This window comes from Chiloscyllium plagiosum, unplaced genomic scaffold (assembly GCF_037043375.1).
Source record: "Chiloscyllium plagiosum isolate Xiang-an unplaced genomic scaffold, Cpla_swu_hap1 HiC_scaffold_18, whole genome shotgun sequence".
NCBI classification, from domain to species: domain Eukaryota; kingdom Metazoa; phylum Chordata; class Chondrichthyes; order Orectolobiformes; family Hemiscylliidae; genus Chiloscyllium; species Chiloscyllium plagiosum.
Window position 1 is genome coordinate 14,675,580 of NW_028270156.1, and position 25,845 is coordinate 14,701,424.

General features: G+C 39.1%; 1 long non-coding RNA gene across 3 annotated transcripts in view; it reads left to right on the forward strand.

The window, feature by feature from the left end:
• The window catches only part of LOC122557655 (uncharacterized), a 175,229-nt gene that overhangs the window by 23,570 nt on the left and 125,814 nt on the right, over positions 1–25,845 (forward strand). The gene's annotated exons all lie outside the window — the stretch shown is intronic.

Genomic DNA, 25,845 nt, shown 5'->3' on the forward strand with positions numbered 1-25,845 from the left:
GGTGGAGGGTTGTTTTTCAGACTGGAGGCTTATGACCAGTGGAGTGCCACAAGGATCGGTGCTGGGCCCTCTACTTTTTGTCATTTGCATACATGATTTGGATGCGACCATAAGAGGTACAGTTAGTAAGTTTGCAGATGACACCAAAATTGGAGGTGTAGTGGACATCAAAGAGGGTTACCTCAGATTACAAAAGGATCTGGCCCAGATGGGCCAATGGGCTGAGATGTGGCAGATGGAGTTTAATTCAGATAAATGCAAGGTGCTGCATTTTGGGAAAGCAAATCTTAGCAGGACTTATACATTTATCTAAATTAAAATCCATCTGCCACTCTGAACAAAGAGACCTTGGAGTGCAGGTTCATAGCTCCTTGAAAGTGGAGTCGCAGGGAGATAGGATAGTGAAGAAGGCGTTTTTACACGCTTTCCTTTATTGGTCAGAGTATTGAGTACAGGAGTTGGGAGGTCATGTTGCGGCTGTACAGGACTTTGGTTAGGCAACTGTTGGAATATGCATGCAGTTCTGGTCTCCTTCCTATCGGAAAGATGTTGTGAAACTTGAAAGGATTCAGAAAAGATTACAAGGATGTTGCCAGGGTTGGAGGATCTGAGCTACAGGGAGAGGCTGAATCGGCTGGGGCTGTTTTCCCTGGAGCATCGGAAGCTGAGGGGTGACCTTATAGAAGTTTACAAAATTATGAGGGGCATGGATAGGATAAATAGACCAAGTCTTTTCCCTGGGGTCAGGGAGTCCAGAACTAGAGGGCATAGGTTTAGGGTGAGAGGGGAAAGATATAAAAGAGACCTAAGGGTCAACTTTTCACGCAGAGGGTGGTACATGTATGGAATGAACTACCAGAGGATGTGGTGGAGGCTGGTACAATTTCAACATTTAAGAAGCATTTGGATGGGTATATGAATAGAAAGGGTTTGGAGGGATATGGGCCGGGTGCTGGCAGGTGGGACTAGATTGGATTGGGATATTTGGTCGGCATGGACAGGATGGACCGAAGGGTCTGTTTCCATGCTGTACATCTCTATGACTCTATGACACTAAAATAGGTGGTGCAGTGGTCAGTGAAGTGAATTATTTCAGAGTACATGGGACCTTGAGCAGATAGGCCAATGGGCTGAAGAGTGGCAGATGGATTTTAATTTAGATAAATGTGAGGTGTTGCAATTTGGTCAGGCTAACCAGGGCAGGACCTATACAGTGAATGGTAGGGCCTTGTGGTGTGTTGTCGAACATTGAAACCGAGGAGTGCAAGTGCATAGTTCCTTGAAGATGGAGTCGTAGATAGACAAGTTGATGAAGAAGGCATTTGGCACACTTGTCCCCATTGCTCAGAACATTGAGTATAGGGGTTGGGATGTCATGTTGTGGCTGTACAAGACATTAGTGACTTTTGACATACGACATTCAATTCTGGTCACCCATCTATGAGATATTAAATTGAGAAAGGGCAGAAAAGATTTACAACAATGTTGCTGGGACTGGAGGGTTTGAGTTATAGGGAGAGGCTGAATGGACAAGGGACTTTTTTTCTCTGTTGTGTCAGAGGCTGAGGGTTGACCCTGTAGAGGTTCATAAAATCATAAGGGCATGGATAGAGTGAATAGCCAAGGTCTTTTTCTGAGGTTAGAGGAATCTGAAACTAGAGGGCATATAGATTTAATGTGAGAGAGGAAAAATTTAATAAGGACCTGAAGAGTAACTTTTTCATGCATAAGATGGTGCATGTGTCGAACAAGCTGCCTGACGAAGTGATGGAGGTGGGTACAATTACAAAATTTAAAAGACATCCAGATGGGTATATGAATAGGAAGGGTTAAAGAGGGATATGGGCCAAATGCTGGCAAATGGGACTAGATCAGATTGTGATGTCTGGTTGGAGCGGATGAGTTGGACTGAATAGTCTGTTGCCTTGGTCTATGACTCTGACTATGAATCATATGTACTGTGAGAATTCATCAAATTGCCTCTTTTGTTTTTCAAATATTGGCCACTAAGGATGGTTTTCATTTGCTTTTTCAAAATATTATCTCTGCAGGGATTTATTTTGTCCTTGGTTGTATGAGTGTCTTTCTTTGTGTTGAGATTAAAAGGTGATATTGGCAGGTTAGCTAATAGTTCTGGTTCTGGATTATTGCTTGGATGTTGTCCAGTTTTGTCATTTGTGTTTAGAAATGAATTTAGTTTTGTAATAGATTATTTTTGCATTAATTAAATAAACCTGGTAAAAGTCTCTTTTATTCTTAAGACCAGAACCATTTGGCCATTTTGGTGATTGCATCAAAGAATTTACATTAATGATGTATCTCATGGAATAGCAGGGCTTGATTACTGACATATTTCTCCCATCACAATCACATTAATGCTTATCTCCATGACTCAGAAAATAAGATTATTTGGTTGTGAACACTTTTCAGTTTGTGAGAGCTTACTGTGAGCCAACTGGCTTCCATGCTTTCTACATTACAGCAACTATAGTTCAAAGGACGTACATCCTTGACAAAATACACTTTGGATATCCAGTAGTCATGAAAGGTTAATTCAAGTTTTTTTTTAATAGACTGGAGAATGAAATGGACAAATTGGAGAGAAGGGAATAATTTGAATGGAGCAGTTCAAGAGCAAAGCTTTTCAATATGCTCTTAAAACTGAGGGGAGAAGGAGGATGTAGACAGATTGTGGAAGATTCCAAAGGGCCAGATCATATTTACTAAAAAGCAACTACTGGTGATTGAGCAAAGAGACAGGGAATGAATAAGTGTTTGTGCCAGTTGGCTTAATGGTGCTTTTGTCTCTGAATAAATAGGTCATGGGTTCAAGTCTTATTTCAAAATTACAGTATTTCTCAGAAGATGCGTCAGTGTAATATGGTGGGAGTGCTGTTTTGTTTCAGTTACTATTAGTTAGATAAAACTTTAAACCAATACTTTGTCTCTTTTGACTGTCATAAAGACATTGCTTGGCACTACTCAAACCAGAACAGGAAAATTTTCCCAGTTTTCTGGCTAATATTTTTCCTTCAATCATAATCACCAACAGTGGGTCATTTATCTATTGTAGTCTTTGTGAGATTTTACAGATTGCAAATTTCCTATCTTATTTGCCTGTATAATTATTATGAAAATAATTAATGTTCAGAGTACTTTTCTGCTATATCAGGCCAAGTGATTTTCCTTTTTTTAAGTAGTATTTAATTCAATTGAGCATTTACTGAAGCAGGAGTTCATTCTGAATACATTCTAATGGAAGATTGCAAGACTTGTTGAAAATTCAGCTGCTGTATTTATAATCTGGGCAACACTTCAACTGAAGTAAGCAGCAATGATTGTTCAAAGTTTGATATAAGTACCCTTCACCAGGTACTGCTAGTCTTGGTATGAATGGTTTTCTCAGAATATTTTATTCATTGCTTAGTTGTTTAATGAGGATTCTTTTGACAGTAAAGTGTAATGTTTTATTCATTTTCATTATATTGGTCTCAGTGGTAAAATCTGCAATTGTTACTCATCTTGAGCTTCCTATGAGAATGTAGCGGTAAGTTACCTTCTTTGACCACCACAGTTTGTGTGATAATGATTCTCTCCACAATGGTGAAGGAATGATTATATTTTTTGATAGTTAAATTGTGAGAGTAGGCTTATGTGCAGCACAGTCACTAACATGGGACCTGTTTCTGCACCAGCAGAAAAGCCTCAGTGAGTATTGCAATGTATTGTGCAGATCGAATGCACTGCATCTACCTTGCAATGTTTGTAGATATTTATGACTGTTGTGATGACCTCTTCATATCTCAAAAAATTTGAAGGCAATTAAGTCCTGCCAAAGTATAGTCACAATTCTAATGCTGGGTAACCAGTTTATGCAAAGCAAGATCCCATAACAATAATGAAATAAATCACTGGTTTATCATTTTTATATTGTTGGTTGAGGGATAAATGTTGACGAGGTCATCACAACTGCTTTTCTTCAAATAACATATCATAGGATTTATTGGGACTTGCCTTAATACCTTTTGTAAAAGACAAAATCTCTGACAGAATAACACTCCCTCATTACTGTAATGAAAGTTCATGCGAGTATACATTGAAATCTTTGAAGCCATATTTGAACCCATGGTCTTCTGACTTCAAGTGGACAACAGCATGGCTGACAATAATATTTCTAGAAAGTTGTGATGACTTTAAAATGCATTTCTTTTCAAATATAATGGTTAAACAGGTTCTGATAACATCACTGAAAAATAGGCAGAAGGTTATTACCTTAGTGATGCAAGCTATAGTCACTTAGAATTTAATCTCAGATAACCAGTATCTGAAATTAGGTTCAATCAAGGGGACAGCAAGAGAAATGGGCTGCAGCCTAGGTTTGTATAAATTATATTTTTGTGCTTTTCTGTTCGTGGAGGAGGTTGTAATTCTCTTATTGATTTTAAATAAGTATATTCAAAGTTACAGTGATAATGTTTTAAATTAATCCAAGTCAAAATATATATGTAACAAAGGTTTTCTGGTGCCAGTGGGGACAAGAGGAATGGCGGGCAGGTGAACTTCGTCAGACGGGAAGCAAAAACATTTGAATTCTCATTTCAGTGATTAAGTTCCACAGCCTAGAAAGCATATTGAACTCACCAACAAATGTTTAAAGGATGATCTGTATACTTTAGCTTCTCCATTAAAAGCACAACACACTGTAATTAAATTAACTTCTGTCTAATCAAGAAACTTAACACTTCAAATACCTGATCATGTATTGTAGGCATTACCTGGAAATTTGCAGTTCTTCCCAGATTTCAGGTTCATACTTGCTGCAAAATGACATTAAATTATGCTTTCATTCACTTGCATTGTAAACTCTGAGAATAGTTTACACATCCATGCAGAGGAGAACAGGCTGTGTTACTAGGCCATCTTAAAGCCCATTTGGCTAATTGCAAAAAGAGGTCTGGCTTAGGCTGAAGTACAAAGTATTGAGAAAATTGTACTCAGGCAGTCATTGAACAGCAAAAGTGGAAAGGTTAGCAGAGCAAGCATGGATTCCAGTCATCTGTAGGAGAAATGCTCCAGTAAAGTTGGACTGCAGTTAGTCTAGTGGGGTTGGGCTCCATTCTGACTAGGCGCTTGGGGTTCTAGCCAATCTAGGGTGTTGTCCTTGCTGTGGGCAGCTCATGAATGAATATTTGTCTGTTGGGTATGATACAGTGGTGGAAATGGTAAAAGTCTTAGGGGCAGTTTGATATGATAGGGTGGACTTGGAAGGTAAGGGTCGGGGATGGCCTTGTAGCAGGGAGGTCAAGGAAAGTCGGTGTGTTGATTAGCAAAAGGGTGAAGGTCAACATAGCCTTTGGGATCTGAAAGGTGAGGTTTTCTTGGGGCAGAATTATTGTATAAATGGTGGTTTGAAGAGCTCAGTAGAAAAAGCGAAAGGATGTCATATCATGGAAGTAATAGGAATAGCAAATTGTTGAGGAAGAAACAGAATTGAGGGAATTCAGCAAGTGAACTATTTCAAATTTCATACATAAAGAGTGAATCTTGCCATTGTTTCTTCAAATCAAATGTGCAATTCTCTTTCAGTTTAAATAATATCTATTGTGGGAGAAGATTTTTTAGGTTGGGGAGGAGAGCTGTCAATTTTCTGACCAACTATAGGGCCCCCCGTTAATCCAGAGTCAAATGAATGGGAAATCAGGATCAGCTGGCTCCAATACCCACATAACCAGCGAATTAACAACTCCTGACATCACATTGCAATGAGATTAGATTAGATTACTTGCAGTGTGGAAACAGGCCCTTCGGCCCAACATGTCCACACCGCCCCGCCGAAGCGCAACCCACCCATACCCCTACATGTACCCCTTACCTAACACTACGGGCAATTTAGCATGGCCAATTCACCTGGCCTGCACATCTTTGGATTGTGGGAGGAAACCGGAGCACCCGGAGAAAACCCACGGAGAACGTGCAAACTCCACACAGTCAGTCGCCTGAGGCGGGAATTGAACCCGGGTCTCTGGCGCTGTGAGGCAGCAGTGATAACCACTGTGCCACCGTGCTGCCCCCATGAGGCCATGCACCCAAATACATTCAAATAAAAGCAAAATGTCGCCAGTCCTTGAAATCTGAAAGCGGATTGTTTCACATTTGTTCTACAGATATTGTTCTGAAGAAAAGTCATACCAGACTTGAAATGTTCCCTTTCCATGGATATCAGACCAATTGAGTTTCTCAGCATTCTGTGTATGTTTTAGCAAAAGTACATTGTGGTCTATTTGCCACCTCACGATATCTCAGGAATGCACCAAGAGATGAAACAAGGAACTGTAAGCTCTGGTTTGCTGCTTGCACAAAAGGATAAGTTGGAGGCAAGGTCTTTTGTCAGCATGTCAAAGCAAGATTAGACCAATTCTGATGCAACCTCCCTCAACAGAAGCTATCCACTGAAAGTGGGAAAACGCATTAGCAAGCTTCAAGGGTTCAGAGGGTTAGTATGGACTTGTTGTGCTTAATATCCTGTTTCTACACTGTGAGGATTCTATTCTATTCATAAACTCTAATATTAACATTTCAGATGGCCTGCATGTTTGGGAAGAGCAGCTGGCAATTTCCTCACTGGATTCTCCTTCCATTCCTATCTTTCCATCCATCATGCATTCGTTACGATCCTACCCTGCTAGTGCAGTAGCCTGCATTCAAAAGCAGTGAGGATTCAGCGAGCTTGACTTGCAATGAGAGAAAGAAAAGGATTGAGTTTAATGAATGAATGGGTAACATTAGCCTTGCCAGCTGGAAAATAATGTAGACAGGAAGGAGGCTGGAAGAACACAGGAAGCCAGGTCATATCGGGAGGTGGAGAAGTTGACATTTCAGGACTGAAGAAGGGTTCTACCTGAAACGTCAACTTCTCCAGCTCCTGATGCTGCTTGGCTCACAGTGCCTTCCAGCCTCCTGCCTGTCTACTTTGGATTCCAGCATCTGCAGTTTTTTTTTGTCTCTAACTGGAAAATAATAGCAGCAAAGGTCAAAACCAGAAACAAGCTACTAACCAAATTTATTGGATCTAAGAGGAATGCTGTTGGAACAATGATCTGGACAACAGCACCTGTCCTGTCAGGCTCTGCAGCGCAGAATTGTGCACCTATGTGGTACAGGTCATCCACACATCTTGTTGATATTGAATGGGTCAGTGCACATCATAAGTGCAACTCTCCACTTAACACCCCATTCTTGTAAATGTCACTTTCCTACATATTTTAAAAATCATAGTTTAAAAGCCATTTATGCAGCACCTCAGTCACCTACTCGATAATGACATGTTCAATTTTCTCTGAATCAAGAAATGGGAAACATCAGAAATCACTAACAAGTTTCTTGTGACAAGCCCAATCTGTCAAATAACAAGCTATCACAAGTAGTTTTTGGTAAATGGGTTCAGAACATTTCAGGACTCTTGAACAGCATGCCTCCACTTTTGGGACCTTGAGAAAAACCACAAACATGCTTGTGGAGAGACACAATTAATCTTCTACAGACAACATGGTGGACTAATCATCTTAAACTCAGCAAATCAGGAGGCAATTGCTTGACTCCAGGGATTTGTAATCACTAAATAAATGAAGTCAGTAGGAAGTGCAGTGCCTGTAAAGCATTAAAACTTGAGAACGTAATGTGATTTTGAGCCCTTCAGTTCACATCATCCATATGATGCTGAGGTTTACAGGTCTGTGTGACATGTCTGTGCAGTGGCACAATTGGATTGAATGATGCTTCTATGAGTATCAATTTGTAGTGAGGAGTCAGAGTCACTTACCCTTGCCAGGTCCTTTTGTGAGCATTATTGGTATTGACCTGTATTGCCACTTCAAAGCAGACTGCCTAAATCTAATGAGCAGTCCTCCTAGTGCCATCTCAAGTTAGACCTGGAGCATAACTTCGAGCAAGGCATTGCAAACCATGGGACCCGTTTTTATCTGCTCTGACACCTCTGTCGGGGACAACAAATACAGACTTCTGTGTTGTCCTGGCTTGCAGTGAGTGAGGGGGTGTCTGGGTGTCCTTTAAGCACTAGAATCTTTGACCCCAAAGGTTGTGGTGGATGTGAAATGTTCCTATCAACCTACCCATGTAAGTCACCATTTAACTCATGCTACAACTCATTTACATGCAAAATGAGCTGAATAGCATGTACCTGTACAGGGTGATCACATAAGAAAACTCACCTCAGGCAATGCTGGAATTGTCACCCTGTGAGATGCTTAATGCATGCTTTAACTCTAATGTGGAAAATTGCAGCCAAAATGGTGAAATTGAATTTTGACTGGTACAGAATTATAACCTAATCTGTAACTATTTTAAACACAGATGGATAGATGAAAGCTATCTTGTAATTCAGTGGTGCTGATTGTTATTAACAGATCCATAATGTCATGAATACTGAATGATTTATAATGTCTTGTGAGCAAGAACTTGCATTTTAAAAAAAACCCTCCATAAGTGAGGCACTGTAGTCTGATTATTCTGAGGAATTTAGTTATTGTGGAGGTCAAATTTGCCAACATTGCAGTTAAAATGTTTAGGAACATGTTGTGCAGCTGGCGGATGTTAAGAGGATTGGTAATTTTACAACACTCAGTGCCAAAGATATATGATTCCCAAGATACATTATAGACATAAATCATATTGTAAATTTACTTTTTCAAAACGTTTTTGCAACACTAAAAGCTAGTATGTGTAAAAAAAAGTCATTGTAATTGAGGTTATGGTAATTAATCAAATTTATTTGAGAAACTGATAAGCGGCAACTGACCGACATACACTTTAGTCTTTCACCTTTCAGCAAATTACCACTATATTTTAATGAAGTATTGCACATTTCATCATTTATTTTATACTGAAATTAAATGGTTCTGTTTTTTCTGTAACTTATAATGATAAAAATAAATCATAGACAAGCTTTTAATCTCATTGCACGTGCACCAGTGCTAGTTTCTTAACTTGAATCAGAGGTAGGCAATTATTTGGAGAAGAGGCCACATACATTCTGGTGAGCCATTGATGGCAGTAAACATAAAATGAATTATATATACAACATGAATTAGTGTTTGTAATAGCACTTATTGGATGAAGCACCCTTCATCATCTTTTCACATTTAGGGAAAAATAATGCTTACTAACATGCTAAACAGCATGATACAGGTTTAAAAATATTTTCTCTTTAGCCATTGATGTTATGCTATAATTATAACTGTAAACTAGTTACAGTTGTAAAATGTTACTTGTCTGTATTCTTCAAATTCACAATACAGTCTTTTTTCAGTTGCTACTTCCCTCTTTGAAGGGCTGTTTTTTGAAATTTCCTGCACATTTTTACGTGTGATATTGTGTCGGTCTCTCTTCACTTAATTTATATCTTCATTCACTTTTGATGTATTAGTTCTCTTTTATATAAAAAAGCAAGAGTAGCCAGGGAAAGAGTTGGCACACTCAAGGACAAAGGAGGGAATCCATGTGTAGAGGTAGGTGAGGTCCAAAATGAATGCTTTGTGTTGGCATTCATCAACGAGAAGGAATTGGTGGAGGATGATCTCCAGGAAGGGAGTGTCAAGTTTCTAAGCCAAGTTGCTATTAAAAAGGAAGAAGTGCTATGTGTCTTAAAAAGTATTAAGATAGATTAGTCCCCGGGTCCTGATGGGATCTGCACCAGAATATTGAGGGTGGCAAGAGAACAAATTGCAGGAGCATTGATAGACAACTTTGTATCCTCTTTGGCCTCAGGTGAAGTCTGAGAGGACTGGAGAGTAGCCAATGTTGTCCCACTGTTTAAGAAGGGTAGCAGGGATAATACTGGAAATTAGAGGCCTGTGAGTCAGTGGCAGGAAAATTATTGGAAAAGATTCTCGGGCACAAGATCTATATGCATTTAGAAGCAAATGGACTTCTTAGTGATCGACAGTATGGTGTTGTGCAGGGGAGGTCATGCCTCACTAACTTGATTGAGTCTTTTGAGGAGGTGACAAAGATGATTGATGAGGGAAATGCAGTTCATATTGTCTACATGGACTTCAGTAAAGCCTTTGACAAGGTCCCTTATGGGAGACTAATAGAAAAGGTGAAGTCACTTGGTATCGGAGTGAGCTGGCAAGATGGTTTTGTCATAGAAGACAGATGGTAGTGGTAGAAGGATGCTTTCTGGAATGGAGAGCTGTAACTAGTGATGTTGCACAGAGATGGTGCTGAGACCTCTGCTGTTTGTGATCTACGTAAATGATTTGGAGGAAAATATGGCTGGTCTAATTAGTTTGCAGACGATACAAGGATTGGTGGGTTTGCACATAGTGAGGAGGATTGTCAGAGGATACACAGGATATAGATCAGTTGGAGGCATGGGCAGAAAAATGGCAGATCGAGTTTAATCCAGACATACGTGAGGTGATGCATTTTGGAAGGTCAAGTACAGGTGGAAATTATACAGTGAATGGCAGAACCCTTAGGAGTATTGCTATGCAGAGGGATCTGGGTGTGCAGGTCCACACATCACCAAAGGTGACAGCGCAAGTAGATAAGGTAGGAAAAAGGGCTTATGGCATGCTTGCCTTCATTGGGTCATTGAGTACAAGGATAGAGACGTTATGCTGCAGCTTTGTAGAACTTTAGGTAGACCACGCTTGGAATATTAAGTATAGCTCTGGTCACCACACTACCAGAAGATTGTGTATGCTTTGGAGAGGGTACAGAAAAGGTTCACAGGATGTTGCCTGGTCTGGGGGATTTTAGCTATGAAGAAAGGTTGGATAGACAGGGTTTGTTTTCACTGGAACGCAGGAGGTTGAGGGATGACCTCATAGAAATGTATATGATTGTGAATGGCCTGGCTGGAGTGGCAAGTGTGAGTCTTTTTCCCAAGGTGGGGGAGTCAATTACTAGGGGGCACAGGTTCAAGGTATGATGGGGGAAGTTTAAAAGAGATCTGCAAAGCAAGCTTTTCACACAAATGGTGGTGAGTGCCTGGAACATGTTGCCAGAGGAGGTGGTGGAAGCAGACAGAATAGCAGCATTCAAAAAACACCTGGATGAATACATGAATAGGAAGGGAATAGGAGGGTATGGATCCTGTAAGTGAAGACAGTTTTAGTATGGGAGGACAAAATATGGGGTACAGGCTTGGAGGGCCGATGGGCCTGTTCCTGTGCTGTATTGTTCCTTTTTGTTCTTTTAAAAGACATTTTGTAATTACAAGTTAGAGATGTCAAAAGTTCTCATAGGTTCAAGCCCACGATCTTGACAATGTCAATATCATTTTCTTGATAACATCGGCAGGCAACCTTGTTAAATAGTATTCATGACAGAGCGTGATGGTGGAGGGTTGTTTTTCAGACTAGAGGCCTGTGACCAGCGATGTTCCACAGCGACCCGTGCTGCATCCAATTTTGTTTGTCATTTATATAAATGATTTAGATGAGAATATGGAAAGCATGGTTAGTAAGTTTGCAGATGACACCAAGTTTGATAATATTGTGGACAGTGAAGAATGTTATCTAAGATTACAAAGAGATCTTGATCAATTAGATTAGATTACTTACAGTGTGGAAACAGGCCCTTCGGCCCAACAAGTCCACACCGACCCGCCGAAGCGTAACCCACCCATTCCCCTACATTTACCCCTTTTACCTAACACTACGGGCAATTTAGCATGGCCAATTCACCTGACCTGCACATCTTTGGACTGTGGGAGGAAACCGGAGCACCCGGAGGAAACCCACGCAGACACGGGGAGAATGTGCAAACTCCACACAGTCAATTGGATCAATGGGCTGAAGAGTGGTAGATGGAGTTTAATTTGGATAAATGTGAGGTATTGCATTTTGGCAAAACAAACAAAAGCAAAAGAATTGGGCCTTGGGTAGTGTTGCAGAATAGAGAGGCTTAGGAGTCAGGTACATAATGTTTAGATGTCTGCATCACATATTGATAGAGTAGTTAAAAAGACATTTAACATGCTTGTCTTCATTGCTAAGAAATTTGAATTTAGGAGTTTGGACATTATGTTGTACAGGATGTTGGTGAGGCCTCTTCTGGAATGCTGAGTCCAGTTCTGGTCACCTGATATGTGAAGGATATTATTAAGCTGGAGAGAATTTAGAAGAGATTTACCAGAATAGTCATGTGCTAGCTAGATTGCAGTTTGATTAAAGTTTTTGGCCATCTTATTATAGGACATAAAAACAAAGGATAAAATGGAATTCATATGGAAGTTAAAGAGGATAACCTATAAAAAGAAACTTCAACAAGATTGAGTTTTTTGTCACTAACAAGGAAGGTTAACGTGTGAGCTGATTAGAGATGGTCAAGATTATTAAGGTTTATTGAATAAAGATATAATATTTCTCCAATAAGATAGTATCAAGAAGGAACATACTTAGATGTTAATAAAAACATTTGAAGGAAAAAAATTGAAACAAGGTTGATATGTGAACTTCTTCACAATCTTTTGGTGAAACACTCACAAATTCTTGTAAAAGGGAATTAGGTTATTGCTTTAAAAAGACACAGGGAATTGAACTGGAGCATGAATAAACACATTTTCTCATGCAGAAAATTGCCAGTACAGTCTTGATAGGTCACAAGGGCTATTACTGTGCTGCAACATTCCATGATTCTGTTGCCCTCTTCACCAGCCATTCTCTGTAAGAAATTATATTTAAAAATATATAAAATGGCTTTTCTATAACATATTAGAAAAATATTTAGGTGGTCTTGCACTGTATCTTTTTGATTCTAGCATTCTATGTCATTTGAAAGTCTTCAACAAATCTATTTGTTAAAAGTATTGCTGAGATCAAGAAAAAGTGTATTTGTTTAAGCATTTTAAAATAATACTTAAATCCTGTAGCATCCTTACTTGTTCACAAAGTAAATTTAATAGCTTGTTGTTAGAAAATATGTCTATGCCATTAATCAAGCAGTTAAAAGCTTTATTTTCAAAATCCAGACATTTAATTTTGATTCTTCCTATCCCTTCTGCATTGAAATCTTTGATAGATGTATCGTGGGTCAGTGTGAAGATTCTTGGAAAGTTGAGTATTGGGCTAATACGAAAGATGATCTCCAAGAAATGGGTTCTTTTCTTTAAAACCCAATATCTAACTAGTGGCCATTAAAATGTTTCATTGTAATTTTAAGCAGGATATTGGGTCGTCTTTTAATTTCTATGATTATAATGATCTATCTTGCCAGTTCTTGTCAGAAGAAATAAACAAACATGGATCAAAAGCCATTTGGCTCACCAGTGATCATTTTTACATACTTAAATAAACTCTGAGGTCAGGTTTGGCAGGTGTATTTAGTTCACATTGCTACTAAATTCTGAATTAGCTAGCCTTGCACACTGGAACTGAACTCAAAAAAGCCAGCTTTTTTACGGAGGTGGGCAACTTGAGTTGGGAAATTTCCATAAATCTGACTTGATTTAAAAGGCCCCATTAATATTAACTTTCACTCTAATGAGATGGGGGTGAGGGCAATAAAGTCTGGTCTTCTCACCCTGGAAGCAGATTGTACATAGATTGTACATAGATAGTGGAGCAGGAAGGGGCTGAGGCTAATTAGAAACCCTGCATCATCACTGTCGCTTCATATTTCCATGCCATTGCCGTGCCCACACACACCCAATATCTACAAAGGGCAGACTTAAACAGCTATGTACAGATAAAAAAAAGTTCTGGCAGTTTAACAGATGCACTCATATACACTTTATTGGCAACCCCTATACCAATCCTTTCATGCAGCGTAAATATTGGTTTCACCTCACTTTGGTATCCTTGAAAATTGTCCTTATCAATGCAAGATGAATAGCTTTGACAAAATTTCATTTTTTCAGCAGTACTCAAGTTCTGTAGTACCATATGACAATTTACACACTTGCTGCTATAAACGCTCATTCATCAACCATTGGACGTTTTTTAAATCCTTTCAACTGTTTAATCTGATATAAATTTCTAGTCAATTACCTAATCAAATACAGCTAATACTTTAATAGCCTTTTTAAACTTTAAATCAAAATCTGAATTCAGCCTCCCTCACTGAAATAAGTGAGTTTGTGCTTTGAAACTCTGCCAAGTATTCATAATATCATCAGTTATAATATAATCCCTTAGGAACTGTCAACAAAGATGTTTATTGAAATTGCAAGAAAAGAGAATCTTTTTTATCTAACTAACCATGTTATCCTGTTTATGTATAAAGGGTTGGAGATTTTTAAAATGTCAGATCATGGCAATTAAACACACTTTATCCACCATTTAAAAAGCTTTCATATCTACTCCATAAACGTTTGATTCCAACACTGTTAGTCAAGCCCTTGGAATAGCCAAAATAAGATCTATATGATCTCAATTTATCTTGCTTAGTTTGAGCTTCCCTCTTTTATTATCATGTCCATATCCCTGACTGGGATTGATATGAAATAGTGGCAGACCTCCACATTTGGGGCATAGCTCATCATTTTTAAAGAGCTCTGGAATTGGCCCAACTTGGCAAAAATCTCACCCAACATCTTTTTCTCACCAGTTAAACTTCCTGCTTTCCAAAAGCAATTTTGTGTAATTTTGTTTTGTCTACTTGCTATAGATCCCATTCTGGAAAACTTAGCAAAATTCTTTTGAGAATTTGGCAAGATGAAAGACTTGATTTGTTAAAGGCAAAAATATGCAATAATCATGAAGTTTAATAATCATAGGCTGCTGTATTTTATCGGAGCGCAAGAATCTTTAATTTGTAAGCACATTGCTGAAAAACAGATGTTTAAAAAGTCTGCTAAAATGTATAAATAGAACATGACTTTTCTTTTCCATAACTGTGATATAATATTCCAAATAACTGACACTTGAAAACTCAATTGCTGAATTTTAGCAAATTCCAGACCACAGGATAGAAAATAATATATGACTGAAGCAATTCTTTTAAAAACAAATAAGGCACCTTTATTAATCATTTGGTAGTTTCTCATCTCATGGACTAGTTCCATTTTAGTAAGCAATTTTCCCTTGACTTTTTATTGGAACATATACTGAGTATTGGGGTGCTGAAAACAAAGATGAATTTGACTTTCATAGCTCGTATCCTATATACACAGTCAGACACTTTTTTTCTCATAGTAATACTCAAATTCAGAGCATTGTAGACCCCTGAATCTAAATTTTTTTTGCATGATTGTATATCATATTTTCTCTTCAATCTTCTTCCTTTAACTCTTCTCTACTGAAGGTACAGATTTCAATATGTTTTTGTCCACACTAATATGCTTTATTTGTGAACCTAGGTGGCTATTCATTAGACTATACAATGTGATAGACATTAATATCTATTTTGACCTCTCATAATTGGTTCGAGTGCCTCTAATATATAACCAGTTGAGATAATCTGCATTGATATGCTACCTTCCTGATCTGCATGACTGAATAATCCCTTCAGTCAAAAGCCTGGGGAAAATCAATCCATTGTTCCTTTTTTGCCAATTTTTTGCCTATTTTCCCTGAAAGATGTTAATATCTATCTGAAAATAGTTCCTCAGGTGCTGTTTCCCAATTAGTATATGGATAATTAGTCTGTAATCATTTCTGCTCCTTGACAGTGACCACCCTTTGACAATTCAACCACTTGATGCAACACAGCCAAGCTAGGTCTTGCCCTCATTTGATGTCAATGTGCATACATGTACTAAAACAGCACTTAGTAACAATCAAGAGTCAAACAGAATAATTGAGTCATATAGCACGGGAATAGACCCTTCAGCCCAACTCATCCATGCAAACCAGATTTCCTAAATCGAACCAGTTCCATTTTCCTGTGTTTGGCTCACATCCCTCTAAACCTTTCCTATTCATGTATGTGTTCAAGTATATTTTAAATGTTGTAATTGTACTTGCCTCTACCATTGCCTCTGGCGGCTCATTCCATGTTCGCTACCAATAAGTGTGTAATAAGTTGCCCCTCAGCACTCTTTTAAAGCGTTCTGCCCTCCAGCTTTGGACCCCTGCATTCTGGCTAAAAGACCTTGGCTATTCATCTTATCCATGCTCCTATGACTTTATAAACCTCTGAAAGGTGACCTCTCATCCTCCTACACTCCAGGGAAAACATTCCCAGTCTCCCATCCTCTCCTTATCACTCAAGTCCTCTAGTCTTGGTGACATCCTTGTAAATATTTTTTGCATACTTGCCAGTTATGATGGCAGTACTGCTGAGTGCTAAGGCTGCTTCAGCTGAGATAGAAGAAATCATCACAAATTTGGAATGAAATTCTTGAATTAAGTTTGGATTTTATGGCTCAGTTATTCACTAACTAACATTGATCCGAAATGTTAAGTGTATCATTCCCTATAGGATCTGCCAAACCTGTTGAGTATTTCTAGCACTTTCTGTTCCAGATACATATTTTCACCATCTTCACTATCATACTCTAAATAATCTTGTTACTTACCATTGGTGGTGGTGATTGGTTGTAATGATACCTACCATCGTTGTTTGAGTAGGAGCAAATTACTACAGATGCTGGAATTTGAAGTGAAAACAAAAAGTGCTGAAGATCACAGTGGATCAGACAACATCCACAGAGAGAAAATAAACTAATGTTTCAAGTCTAGATGACCACTGATGAAGAGTCATCTGGACTTGAAATTTTAGCTTGCTTTCTCTTGTTGCCTGACCTACTGTGATCTTCCACATTTTTTGTTTTCATTGTTGTTTGTGTCTTGTTTGGACTGCAATAGTTTTCAAGCATTTGTCAACATTTTTTCAATCTAAGCAAATTATCTTATTTTTACTCATCTATCACAGTATGATTAACAGACATTTTTTATTATTTATTTGGTAACTGGCTCAGAAATTGAGTAGTTGCTTCATTTATGAAAATAATGACTGCATTGTCTCAGTGTTTTCAAAGACTTTTCTGCGGGTTTAAATCTAATCAATCCATCTTAACATTAGAATGAAATGTCGCAAATGTATTTTCGGTTCAAAACAAAACTGTCCAAAATTTATATTTTACCAGATTCAGTACTCCATTGTGAGTCTTCTCAAGTGGGAATTCCATAACCATATAAAAACAATGTTCAAAGAAAAGGCCTATGCTAACTAAGTACTTAATGGTGTTTTTCAAGGTATTAACAAGAGTGTTTAAAATAAGTAGATATAGCCCAATTCTGCACTGTGATATTACAAGCTATATTGACATTTTTTACTAAAATATATACACTCCGTAATTAAGAAGGAAACATTTAGGTGACAATTTCAGAGTATAGTACAGAATTGTCAACACCCAGTTCTTTGAAATGACAGATTTAAACTTATTCAGCAGTAGCAATATATTTACAATGCCAAACACTGATCACATTTTAATAATTCACATTTTTAATCAGCAAAATAGCTAAAACTTTTTTCCCTCTTTTTTTTCAATTGCATTTCTGAAATGAATCCTTTCAAGTAATTAATAGTCAACTATATCACTCTCGGTCTGTAGTGACGGGTTGGTTAGACTGGGTGTCAATTACTGATTCCCTTCCCTAAAGCATATTAAGGAACACAATGGGTTTTTGCAACAGTTTGTGATAATTTACGGTCATGATATTTTCAGTACCAGAGTTTTTTTAAATTAGTTGAATTTAAATTCCACCAAGTGCTCTGATGAGACTTAACCCCATGGTTAGCAGATCATATGCCTCAGCTTTGCTAGGCTAGTGATATTACACTACACCACCATCTTCCCTTGAGAACTAATGTAATAGCCATTGCCCTCTGATATATCTTCTAAATAGCTATTACAATCTCAGATCCAGCATCTACATTTGTTTGTTTTATTTTAGTTATTACAATCATTAGGAGAGCTACCCTTAAATCGATCAAAGCCAAGTTTGAGTCTGTTCTCACCCTGTGTCTCAACACATGTACATTTTCAGCAAAAATTATTGATTAGTGGTCAAGGGAGAGAACCTTACTGACTTCCTCTTATGTAGCATTGATTTTTTTTTTAATTCATTCATGGGACAAGGACATCACTGCCTAGGCCAGCATTTATTGCCCATCCCTAATTGCCTGGAGGGCAGTTAAGAGTCAACCACATTGCTGTGAATCTGGAGTCACATGTAGGCCACAACAGGTGAGAAAAGCAATTTCCTACTCTAAAGGGCATTAGTTAACCTGGTGGATTTTTTTTCTGACAATCAGCAACAGTTTCATGATCATCACTGGACAATTGTTTCCAGATTTTTATTGAATTCAAATTCCACTATTTACCATGGCAGGATCCAGACCCAGGTCCCCAGAACATTGCCTGGGTGACTGGACTAGGTGACTGGACTAACAGTCCAGCAATAATGCCACGAGGCCATCGCCTCCTATATATATATTTCAAACGTGAGCATAATTCAACATTTAGACTTATAAATGTCTCTTTATTTAACACTGGAATTTGAATTCCTAGTTGATATAATCAAATAAAAATGTTACTTTCCAAATTGATGTTGCTGATTTATACAGAATAGCTGGCCAGTTGCAATGTAAAGAAGGAGAGTCTATTAATGCAATAGTTTTCGCATCCCAGAACTTGCCACCAAGCCAATTGTTGTTTTATAATCAAATGCAGTAGTCAATTTCTACACACCACAATCATACAAGCAACAGTGAGATAAATGGCCAGTTAATCTATGTTAAGCACAGTCGGTGGAGAAATAACTTTACAGGAATGGTAACATAGTGGTCCGGCACAGCATTAGTAATATAACGGTCTGAGTTAATGAAGCAGAGACATATCCCATTATGGCTACTTGAGGAATTTAAATTCAGTTAAATAAATCTTGAATGAAAATGGAGACAATGTAACAAGTGGATTGTCATAAAAATGCATCCGGTTTCATTGTTACCCTTTACAGTAAGAAATCTACCATTGTAATTTAGATTACTTTCAGTGTGGAAACAGGCCCTTCGGCCCAACAAGTCCACACCGCCCCGCCGAAGCGCAACCCACCCATACCCCTACATTTACCCCTTACCTAACACTACGGGCAATTTAGCATGGCCAATTCACCTGACCTGCACATCTTTGTGATTGTGGGAGGAAACCGGAGCACCCGGAGGAAACCCACGCAGACACGGGGAGAATGTGCAAACTCCACACAGTCAGTCGCCTGAGGCGGGAATTGAACCCGGGTCTCTGGCGCTGTGAGGCAGCAGTGCTAACCACTGTGCCACCGTGCCGCCCATTCTTACCCAATCTGGCCTACATTTGACTCTAGACCTACAGCAATGTAGTTGAGTCTTATTTGCTCTTTGAAATAGCCTGACAAGCCACTTAGTTGAACTGAATTACTATAAAATTGTTAGATAAGAATAAAAGCAGGTCACCCAGCATTGATCTAGCAATGGGAACAACAAAGACATGTTCAGTCCAGTGAACCCTGCAAAGCCCTCTTTATTAATGTACCTTGCCAAAATGAAAAGAACTTTCTCACAGACTCTGTCAAGCTTCAACTAGTCAAACTCATAGAACCATACCTTTCAACCAATACCCAAACCTCTACCAATATCACACATCTGGTGGCAGTAGTGCAGTGGTATATAGTTGGAAGGAGTTAGCCCTGAGAATCCTCAGCATTGACTCTGGACCATGTGAAGTCTTATGTCATCGGGTCACAGAAAAACAAGGAAATCTCTTGTTGATTTTCAACTATTTCCCTCCCTCAACTGATGAATGAGGACTCCTCCACGATAAATATAATTTGGAAGAAACACTAAGATGAGCGCACTTCAATATTGTATCATCAGGATTGGCAGCTGACCCAATATTGAAGTGAATATCTGCCTAGCTGGGCTGCACCAAGTAGTGAGAGAACCAACACAAAGCAGAAGTCCCCTATTTGGCCTTATACTTGTGCACATGTATCTATCCATGACTATATTGATAGGACTGACTAGTGAGCAATCCATATGGCAGCAAAGATGTGCTTTAATAGTGAAGACATCCTCCATTGTGTTATGTGGCACTACCAATGTGTTAAATGGGATAGATTCAGAGTAGAAGTATCGACTCAAAATTAGCATCAGTGAGGCAAAGTAGGCTTGTAAAGCAGCAGAAGTGTATTCAACCAGAATCTGTCATCTCATGACCTTGCACATCCCTCACTCCACTGTTACCATCAAACCAAGGGACAAATTGGAGTTCAGTGAGGAGAGCAGCAAAGCTTGTCAGGAGCTTGTCAGACATACCTTAAAGATTACATACCAACCTAGTAAAGCTAGAGCACTGGATTATGTGCATTCTAAATGGTGGATTCAGCATGCTATAAACAGTGCTGAATATTCTTACAGTAAACAGATCAGATCAAAACAACACTTATGTAACCAATGGGGCTGAGTGGATGATTCAATTCATCTCATCCTAACATCCTTTATGTCAAATCTTCATCCAATTTACCTAGTGCAAAGAAAGGTCATTATAGTTGTTGCAGCTGAATCATCTCAGCTGTACAACATCACTGCAGGATTTCTTGATATTTTCCTGATCACCCTGTTCAGAGATGTTGTTGCACACCACTGAAGTCAAATGGGTCTTTAATCCAGGCCTCCAAGCCGAAAGTTGGGCACAATGCACCACAAGAGCCGCCTGTAGAATTTCCCAGTAAACCATCCACATGTTGCAGTACTGACCTCCCTCCATCATGAAGTCTGCAGTGGGGATGTTGCCTGATGATTTCATAGTGTTCAATTCCATTTGTAAATCTTCAATTAATATTTGTGCTTCCATGCAGCAAGACTTGAACAGCATTCAGTTTATGTGATATCATGACTGGTCACAGTGAATACAGAAAAGACAATGGTCCCAACAAAATTTTGGCTGTAGTGCAAAAGGTTTGAGCTCCAAACTAGCTTCAACCTGAACTAAACAGTTCCAGTATGGCTACACAGCATCAACCCAACAAAGTAGAAAGTTACACAAATATTTCTTGTCCACAAAATCAAAAACAAATTCAATCCAGTCAATTAGCATCCCACCAATTTACACCCAATCACTAGCAAAAGATTGGAAGTCTTCATCTGCGGTGATATCAAGCAGCACTTACTCAACAATAACTGCTGTTTGATGCTTGATTTGGATTCAACTGGGGACATTTAGCTCCTAATCTAATCATAGCCTTGGTCCAAACGTAGACAAAAGAGCTGAATTCCAGCAGTAATGTCAGAACGACTGCCAACATTTGACCAAACGCAGCATGAAGGAGCCCTAAAGGAATTAAAATCAATTAAATCAGAAGGAAAAATCTCCACTGATTGGAGTCTTACCTACTACAAAGAAAGGTCATTATAGTTGTTGCAGCTGAATCATCTCAGCTGTACAACATCACTGCAGGATTTCTTGATATTTTCCTGATCACCCTGTTCAGAGATGTTGTTGCGCACCACTGAAGTAAAATGGGTCTTTAACCCAGGCCTCTGAGCCCAAAGGTGGGTACAATGCACCACATGAACCGCCTGTAGAATTTCTCAGTAAACCATCCACATGTTGCAGTACTGACCTCCCTCCATCATGAAGTCTGCAGTGGGGATGTTACCTGATGATTTCATAGTGTTCAATTCCATTTGTAAATCTTCAATTAATATTTGTGCTCCATGCAGCAAGACTTGGACAGCATTCAGGTTTGGGTTAATGAGTGATGAATAACATTCATGTGACTGAACTGCCATTCAATGACAATCTCCAAAAACAGTGAATCTAAACACAAACAGAGAAATCCAGTGGCATTTCCATCACTGAGTCCACCATGATCAACATCCTGCGAGTTACCATTGGCCAGAAACTTAACTAGAAAAACCATATAAATCCTGTGCTAGGGTTATGTGGTGCAGTCCATCCTCCCTACCTTTAAGCTGAGGCCTAGGTTGAAGTGCAACTCCCATCAATATGTGTCATAATATGTATAGGCATGTTGATTGCTTGCAACAGGAGGTCAGAAACTGAGAATTGTGCCTGAGTAGCCCACCTCATGACTCTGAAAAGCCAAGGCACAAGCCAAAATTGTGCTTGGAAAGCTTTCCATTTAATTAGCTGAGTATTACTCCAATAACTCTAAAGCAGCTCAATGTCATCAAAAACAAAGCAGCCAATTTGATTGGCATACACATCACTTTGAGCATTCAGTCCTTCTACCATAGTGACAACAATGTGTACCATCTACAAGATGCCAAGACTCCTTGAGCAGCACCTTTCAAATTTGTAACCTCAATCACTTAGAAGAGCGAGATGCAGAGGAATTCCACCAACTGCAAGTTCTCCAAATCACGTATCATTCTGACTAGGAAATATATTCACATTTTTTCACTATTACTAGGTAAAATCCAGCCATGCCACATTTCTAACAGCATTGGGTGTATGTCGAGAACACAAACTGCAATAGCTCAGAAGGTAGCTCATTGCTACTTTCTCAAGTGTAATTAGTAAAGGACAATAAATACCATCCTTGCCGACATCCCATGAAGGAATACCTCTCTTGGTTTCATTTTCTGCCAAGGTTGGTCATGTATTTATCTGAATGGGCATTCAACCAAAATAGTGGCATTTTGTTGAGTGTGACACAGCCTCGGTAGCACACTGAGGGTATCAATCCAGGTTAAGTGATTAAATCCTGCTTTTGTGCTCAGATCACGACATTCAGACTAACAGGCAAAATAGAAGCAACTGAGCCATGCTGACAAGTCGAAGAGTTTCCTCATGAGTGACGTTTAATGTACTGATTATCTTTAACAAATCCAACCGAACATTTCCTTTAAAATGGAAACCCGCACAATACAATGATGCATTGCTAACTATTTTTACGCTAAATATTTTGCCTTCTACGAAATTGGATCCTTTGATCCATATTCCATTCCGTTTATTATGATCCCATGGGTCGGCAGCCCAAAATTGCGATTTAATTTAACAACACGGGTATATGTTTGACAAAGCTTTTAAAATTAGTTTAAATTAAGATACAGATGGTTTAGGGATTGAAATAGCCCAATCTAATCTTATTTCACATTTTTTCAACTAAGAAAATAATGTTTAGCTGATGCATCTAACACTGAAATCAGTTGTCGGAAATGAATGCTGGACGGTGCAAATGAGCCAAGTGGCATTTCAGAATTGTACTGTAGTGCTAACTTTGATTCTGTATAATGCACTGAACGTAATACAGTGGCCTTAGAAATGCACGTACTTTACCATTGAAACCTTTACATTTGCTGTTTAAATATGTAATAAAAAAATATTTTTTTACACAAGTGTTCCATTTTTGATCCCAATTTTGGGACACGTCATATGAAATAACATTTACAAAGTAAATACTTTTGTGAGCTTTCACAACTGTCGAACAGGGAAACATATACATACCCTTAAAACAAAAGCAAAATACTGCGGGCGATGGAGATCTGAAATAAAGAATAGAAAACCCTGGAAATACTCATTTCTAGCATTTTCTGTGAGAGAAAGCAGAGATACCATTTTGCGTCCAACATATTTCTTCTTCCGAACTAAAGACAGAGATCGAAAAGTGATGGACTTTATGCTATAGAAAAAAGTGGGAGGAGCAATTGGAACAGAATGGAAGATTAGAAAACGGGGAAGATTATTCGTCAAAGATTTCACTGAACAGAAAGCAAAGGGAGTGGTAATACTTGTAGGGAAGTGACAAGGCTTGGATTCAGAGCAGAAGCTCCATGTGTTTCACTCTCTACAGATGCTGCCAGACATGTTGAGTTTCTCCAATACTTACTGCTTTTATTATAGGCTATACCTCATCTGCCCCAGTAACTGAGAAAGTTGGCCAATGGGGGAGAAACACATCACTGGTAATTTCAATGAATTTACCCAGGTGTGAACTGTTCCGACAGCGGTGTCTCCTCTGGAATTTTGCTCCTTGGTCGCCAAGTTATTTTGCTTATTGACAAAGCATTGAGCAAGACAGCCCTTTCATAATTGGTCTGGAATGATGTTTCGAATAAATCCAATTGTCAAAAACATTGTCACATTAAACCGTAAAGTCAACAACCTCCACATCAAAAGTCTCAAAGATTCTGAACAAATATTTTACAGTTTGCATTCCAGAAGACTACTTACAATTTGGCTAGCTCTGCAATGCTACAGCCTGACAAACGTGATCGCATTTGGTGAGCAGAATTGTCCGACTTTATGCAACGGTACAGGCAGGGAACTGCTGGGAGAGATAGCTTTATGGCAAACTTTGCTGCAGATCCTTCGATGCGTGGTAGCTTTATTTTCTAACCATTGAGAACTTGCATATCTTAATTTGCACAATTGAGTTAGGATAATACAACCTTTCCCTACTGTTCTGCTATGTGTTTCTCTTTTTTTAAATAGAATAAGCTATGTTTAACACTGAAGTAGTCTTTACCCTTCCTGAATTATCTAGAATCTGGAAACAATTGTGCGTTCGCTGATGTAACTTTGATTCATTGAAATAGGCTGGTGCTTATGGTGCAAAATGCAGTACAACTCAAGTTCTTTGTGTTCTCTGTGCAATGCACAGAAATGTTGATGCCTGTTGTGCAACCAGAAGGCTGGGCGTTGCTGTCCACCAAAATCAATCATTTCTCGCCTACTGAAGGTGGGCATCAGCTGCAGATATCACCACGGCTCTCATGGATGTGACTTGGCTCTTCCTTTCCTGCGTATTTCTTTGATCCCCCATTCCCCCGAAACACATATCGAAAAAGAAACGAGACCTGAAACTGGTACAGAATTGTGTCCGCTGTCGTGTTCAGGATCCCCGGGTTTCATGGCGCTCCGCAGCCTCACAGCGGTCGTTTGAAATGCTGCCCTGTGATAATAAAGCTGACAGCGAAGGAAACGAGAATCACCTGTTTCTGGGGAGAGAAATCTTTGGGAGGTATCTATCGGCTGGTTAGAAGTGACGGAGCCCATCAGGTTTGTCCATTTCTCCGAGTCCTTCAGGAGGAGAAGCGGGCTCTGTCCTAACGTTATAAATCATCAAAACATAGGTTAGCAATGAAAGATCCAAATTCATATAATACTCTGTTGGTTATCTTTAGATAGTCAAGGACAGACCGGGGTTACCATTATTTTCTAATTGACATCTTGGCTACTGCGTTCACAGGTTGGAATACTCATGGTCTCCATAGCAGGAGCATACCTCAGATCAAGTGCAGTGGACCGAACCTCTCTCTCGGAGAGTTGAGGCACAACATTGCGACTTGCCACTTTTAGGAAGTGCTCGGGTAATTTGCTGGCACTCCACACAAGTGTAGTATTATCTCTTTCTTTGACGTTACAAAACACAGACAAAAAAAAGCGTGTGGCATTCATCGGATGTGATGGACAGAGTACATCTTCACTGCTGTCATTTTACTGACGATTTCACTCACCGCGCTGCTACTAATGCAAACTGGTCGCTGTAAAACAGTTGTAAACAAACTGTAACAACACAGTCGACAATATCTGAATAAGTGCGGCGTCCTCCAATTTGTACTCTACTGACTAGAAGGGAACAACTGCCTGAACGCAGAAAGTCGCCATTTACTAATGTTACAAGGACATGATTGCTGATGTCTGCTCCTTGGTAACAGTAAAATAATTCAATATAGTGTCTGAGCACCTTCTAAAGCAGCCGCCACTGAAGCAGTTTCCACTTGGTAAGAAGCCCAAACCACATGAGGGTAACCTCTCGCTGTCGTTTGGCTTCATTGTGTCGAAGAAGCAGATTAAAACCAGACACCGAAGTGATCTGGTACTTTATTCGTGTGTGCGTGTGTTGATGTGCGCCGAAAACATTTCAC